The sequence below is a fragment of the Ictalurus furcatus genome, chromosome 10 (assembly GCF_023375685.1).
Source record: "Ictalurus furcatus strain D&B chromosome 10, Billie_1.0, whole genome shotgun sequence".
NCBI lineage: Eukaryota > Metazoa > Chordata > Actinopteri > Siluriformes > Ictaluridae > Ictalurus > Ictalurus furcatus.
Genome location: NC_071264.1, coordinates 18400008 through 18406007, shown reverse-complemented (window position 1 = coordinate 18406007; position 6000 = coordinate 18400008). Strand labels below are relative to the sequence as shown.

Here is a 6000-nt window from a genome sequence, read left to right as displayed (position 1 = left end):
TCAAAGTGCTTTCAAACTACAAGCCAAGATAGCTTTTTGATGAAGTAATCAAATCAGGGCTAATACAATGAGATTTCAATGATAGCAATGATTCGATACTTGATCATAACAACTGGATCTGATACGATTTGATTAAATTCTTAAGGAGATGATTTGATATTTGAGGTGAGGCGGGGAGGGAATGACTGCAAATGTCTGTTATAACTAAAACTAACTTGCTTCGTGGATGTTCTGCCCTTTGAACAATGTAAACTTTGTGATTATTGCTGTTTACATGGTAGTTTCTTAATCAGAGTATTGTCTTAATCGGGTTAATATAGGATTATTGTTGTCTATGTAAAGAAGAAGAAGCCTTTATTGGTCACATACATTACAGCACAGTGGAATTTTTTTCTTCACATACGCCAGCATGTTAGGAGGTTGGGGGTCAGAGCGCAGGGTCAGCCATAATACAGCGCCCCCGGAGCAGAGAGGGTTAAGGGCCTTGCTCAAGGGCCCGACAGTGGCAGCTTGGCAGTGCTGGGGTTTGGACCCCGACTTTCCCATCAGTAGCCCAAAGCCTTAACCGTAAGAGGAATAAAACACTCTGGGACGTGCTGTTGTAGGAGAATAATAGACCGAGTGTGGGAACAGTAGTCATCACACCACCGAATCATTGATTAGTTTTCTATAACATGTCTTATCATGTTTTAATCCTGCTTTCGTACTACCAAGTATCAAGTCACTCGTGGCCGTCTAGAAACCGTTCGTTATCGCTTGTACAGCTTTTTACAGTTCTCGGAAGATAACGTCTTGCCTAAAGTACTATTTTAATGTTGCAGTTAAATGTAGGATTTGTTTTCTACTGTTGTTGTGGATTGTGGCATTTGGACTCTGTGAAACGTGGGCAGATTTAGTTAATCATGCATCCTCTCCTCTCCAGTTTTATGCCAGGCCTCAAATTTTGCTTGCTTTATTTGTGAGTAATAAGTGAGCCATGGAAAAACCAAATCACTAAAAAGAAGAGAAAAAAAAAGGAAACGAGAAGGGGGGAAAAAACGCAGTTATGTCTTATGTCGTTAAGGTTTTATATTTTCCTTTCACATCCACAAATTAGTTTGTGCGTCTACCAGTGAGCGCTTTTAAAATGAGTAAACTCTGCTTTAAAGCAGTAGTTTGGTGACGAATAAACTTCAGCAAATTAGCACGGGATAGAAATGACGTCATGTGTCGTTAACATGTTTGGGCCAGCTGTTTTTATTTATTATTATTATTATTTATTTTTAAAGCTGCACTCCACACATGCTGCATGAAACAACATTTCCTAATACCGTGTTATGATGGTGGAAGCGAACACATCATGATCTCAGTATTTTAAGGTATTTTAAGTCATGCATACTGTTTACTTGTGTGAGTGCATGTTCATGTTGATTACGTAACTACATACATCAGATTTCCTCATCACACCACGCCACCCACTCTTCATTTGAACCTTTGCTGACCGTGGCATATTAGTGAAGCATAATCAATTATATTAGTTCCCATACAGCCAGTCTTGTATTGATCTTCTCAAAGCAGACTTATGACATCAGAAGTCATGACCTTTTCATACCACTGGAATTATGGGATTGAACAGTGACATGTTTACACGTTTCCTAGTTTTGACTGGCTACCTTTTTATGTGGTAGTTTTGGAGATCCTTAACTCCCTGGAGCACTGTTAGGCATATTTTTACAAAAATGAGACTTCAGACCCAGCCCAAGTAAGGGCAATGCTGGAGCGGTTCCCCATGACCCAAGCTGGAAATGACGGTGGATTTTCATGGGGCAGTGACAGGAAATTACTAATTCACTGTAATATACTTGTAGCCACAGCCTACATGATAAACTCTTCACTGGCTGGAATATACAAACGTCTTGAGTTGTGTGTGAACATAATGCGGTGGACTATGCACAAAAGCCTTTTGTCGAGAAAGGGAAGTGGATAAACAAATAGACAGACATTTTTAACCCAATTCATCACACCTAATCAATCAGTACTCCAGTTGATTAGTGTGATGAATTGGGTTAAAAATGTCTTCATTTGATTAGATTATTTTTAGGTGAGTAATTAAGATGGTCAACCTTTGACTATAGCTATATAACTGTAGCTGCAACTAACATGAATTTGGATAAATGATTAATCTTTTGATTATTTTTCAGATTAATTGATTAGTAGCATGACTTAAAATTAGGGATGCACCGAAATTTCGGACGCAGAAAATGGCATTTTTGGTTTTTGGCTGAAAGAGGGGGAAAAAGGCATTAAATATTAGTCGAAAATATATTAGCCCCTCAGTGCTTGGCACTTATCGTTGCATTGCAACATTACTAGATCCGTGACTTAAAGAACATTACTTTGACGTGGAGGAAAAGCAGCATGCACGGGAAATGATTCAGGCAGAGCTGGAGGTGATGAATGCATCTGCTGAAGGATCGACACGCAGCACAGAGCAAAGTGTTACAGAGAAACGGGTGATGATGCGCAAACTCCCTCAGTTTCTGATGTTTGACGAGATTCTACAGGAAAGCGCCCGATCCACAGCAGCGCCACAACAAGCGCAGCTACACTTTCCATTTCTTGTGCGAAGAGATGTGCTAGCTCAGCGGTTAAGACGTTGGACTTCTGATCGGAAGGTTGTGAGTTCAAAGCTCTGCCAAGCTGCCACTGTTGTGTCCCAGTGCTCCCACTGTTAACCCTCAACTGCTCCGTTGTATAAATGAGAGAACTGTAAGGGCGTCTGCCAAACGCTGTAATATAATGTGCGTATTGCACTCTGATATCGATCTGCCCCAAGCATCAGCACAGAGAGTGAGAGACTATTCAGTGCAGCATCTCATGTTCTTGATGAGAAGAGGAACCGTCTCTCCTGCCAGAAAGCCGAGCAACTTGAAGAGAAACCTGCTACTTTTGTTTAAATTGAAAGCAGTTCAATTTTTGTCTATAGCAATTACATTAAAATTCGTGTAGCTCTGCAATACTTGAGGCTACATCTGTTTACAGTTTGACGCTGGTTTTAGTTCTATTACTGCTGTTTTGCACATGACCTTTTAATTAATGTGGAAATACGTTTACATAAACAGAGTAGAGACCTAGTTCGTTACTTGACTGCTGATTTGCAGATCATAATAGTTTTCTGGAACTTTACATTATTTGGCTAATTGGATAAAAAAAATCTGTTAAATTTGTTACAGAACTGAATGAAGAATAATATATTTAATATAGGTTTTGTTTTGGTGTGTTAGTTTCAGTGAAAGTGTGAATTTAATTGGCTTGTAGTTTTTCAATTTAGATTCATTAAATTCATGAAATGAATTAAAAAGTGTAATATGAATACAATTGTACAAAAAATAACTATTTTAAAATGTTTTTTTTTTAAAAAAAATTACATTTTCGTTTTCGGCCCACTACTTAAAATATATGTAGTATTGTATACCACGTGTGTGTGCGTGCGTGCGTTTGCAGCTCTGATTTTGTTTCAATTCCGACCAGACAGATTTAAAATAAAGGCTGGACTGTGGTCTTGTGAGCTGATAGGAAGAAGGTTGGCTGGACTGTGGTCTTTTTGGTGCATAGAAAATGGAGGAGCTGTTTATTAAGTAGCACTCAAAACATACTTTTCTCTTGTTGTTTTCCTACTGGGGAAAAAAATTAACTCTGTCGTCCATTGATAAATACAAGGAATTTCCTTGGTTAGAATGCGGTTGTTTTTTGTTGTTTTTTGTCCCCCCACTCCCCCCTGCCGGCTATGATTTTCTTGTTGGTTTTCAAAACTTAAGATAGTAGTTTGCTTCTAAAGTAAAGTAGCCCACAAATCCCCAAAGATGTTACAGACCTTGTAAAATGTGCATCATTTCTATTTAGAACCCAAAGCACTTACGTGTGTGTGTGTGTGTGTGTGTGTGTGTGTGTGTGTGTGTGTGTGTGTGTGTATGTATGTGTGTGGTGAAGAGAAGCCTTTAATCCAGAAGTGGCCCGATGCAGTCTGACATGGATGTTGAAGGGTGTATCCATTTTATGGGAAGGAGGGAGGAGAAAACCCCATGTACCAAATAACCAATAGAGTCATGTGTGCATTACAGATGACGCACTCATGGTGTGGTGGAAATGTACATAAACTGAGTTCAGTAAAAACTTAAGTGTTCAAAGTGAACTCACCCAGGATGGCATTCTCTAGCACTGATGGCATCTCTCTTCCTCCAGAGGCAAGTTTTAAAAATAACCATAATTACCGTGTCAGAGAAAAGTGGGTCTAGTCGGTTGGGAATGGTCCTATATTCTCTCTCTCTCTCTCTGCTGTTTCCACTTTATCATACTCACTTTTTCAACAAATCTGGGGTGCAGAATATCATGGTCATGACATTTTCAAGGTTGAATCATTTCCCTAATTTGGATTTGGTTGATTTTGTGCTCAGTAAACTTCTGCAACTCCACTTGTTTCAACTGAGAGTTGGAAGTGCAACATCGAGATAAAAATGACACGAATGTTTGCATATTGTTGTATACACGTGCTTTCGTGGACTTTTTTTGACTCGGTGTGGTACGTTTGAAGTGTGAATGTTGTTTTCGAGCCAAGGAGCAGTCCAGACAACTGATCCTTGGTCCTCTTGAAATTGGTAATCTGGCGTTCGTGTCTACCAAACTCTGGTACACGTCTCGTTTCACCCCACACAGAGTTAAGTGATTGGTGCAACATGTCATGCTACTTCCCATTTCTGCGTTGTTGATGATGGGAAAGGGCTGTCATTGTCAGCGCTGTAATTAGCTCATCTTTGTGGTGAGTGCTTGCACTGAGAGCATCATGAAAACCAAATATAATCTTGTACAAGAATGGCTTATTCAAAAAGCATGACCTGTTCCCTGGAATGTTTCCTTTATTCATTTACACCACGGCACTGTTGAATTCTCAAATGTGATTGGTCAAAAGGTGTTGATTAATTATCTATAACAGCAGCTCTGACAGTAGTGCAGCTGCAAAGAACAGGTTTATATTAATGCACTTGTTCTAATAAGTCATCGTTTCTGTAGTAACTTCTCATTCACATAGCAGATGCTTCCGTGCGCTCTCTCTAGATTAAAAACCATGTCATCATTGATATGGTGAAGTTTTCTGTAAGATTTTTATTGAACATTTGTGGAAGGAGTCTCCAGTGTCTGTGCTTTGTAACAGAGAGCGGTAAAGCTGTAACTTTTATGTTTTCAGACATCTTTAGTTTATGCCTTTTGTGGTTTCTTGGTAACGTGTCAAAATGCATTTTTTTTTTGTCTTAACTTCCCAGCAGTTTTTATTCCGTACTTTATCAGTAGAGCAGATAAATACAAATGCAGCTTGTCTAGGCATATCAAATAAAGGCGTGCAGTTGTGAACGAGTAGCTAGCAAAGGCCAGCTCAGCTTCCTGTGTAATTCACTTTGCGAGCTGTGATAAAACACTGGATCTAAAGGTGTTAGTGTTGAGTGATTATTGCTAAGTTGTGCCTGATGACTGACCCCTGCACCATGATTCATCACAAACAACTTTTGTCAGGCTTCCGGTCAGACAGTCGGCCATGTGTTTAGGCCTTGGAAAACATTCGGTCACTCTTTAGTTGATTATTGGTGGTGAGTGGTTCAGTAGCAGTCTCTCATGTCCATGCCCCAGCTGTAAACTTGGACACTGAGCTCATACAGGAAGAGGTGTGTGTGTGTGTGTGTGTGTGTGTGTGTGTGTGTGTGTGTGTGTGTGAGAGAGAGAGAGCGCAAGAGAGAGAGAGAGAACTATAGACAATGATTTAAGTGCCATTCAGTTTAACCCAGTTAAACCCATTCAGTTTGTTGTTAGCTGTGATCACATTAGTTGCTATCTCTGCAAATAAAAGCTCCTTCGATACAGTGTAATTGTCCTGTAGTTGGCAGTGGGCGTGTCTTCATAGTGATAGTGACCAGAAGTTTGAATCCCTTGAGAGTAATTGCTGACCCCTTAATTGTGGACCTTTAAACCCTT

At 39.8% G+C, this 6000-nt stretch overlaps 1 protein-coding gene across 13 annotated transcripts in view; it reads left to right on the top strand.

Annotated features, from left to right (window-relative positions):
• The window catches only part of LOC128613365 (unconventional myosin-IXb), a 68257-nt gene that overhangs the window by 1068 nt on the left and 61189 nt on the right, over positions 1–6000 (top strand). The window lies entirely within an intron of this gene.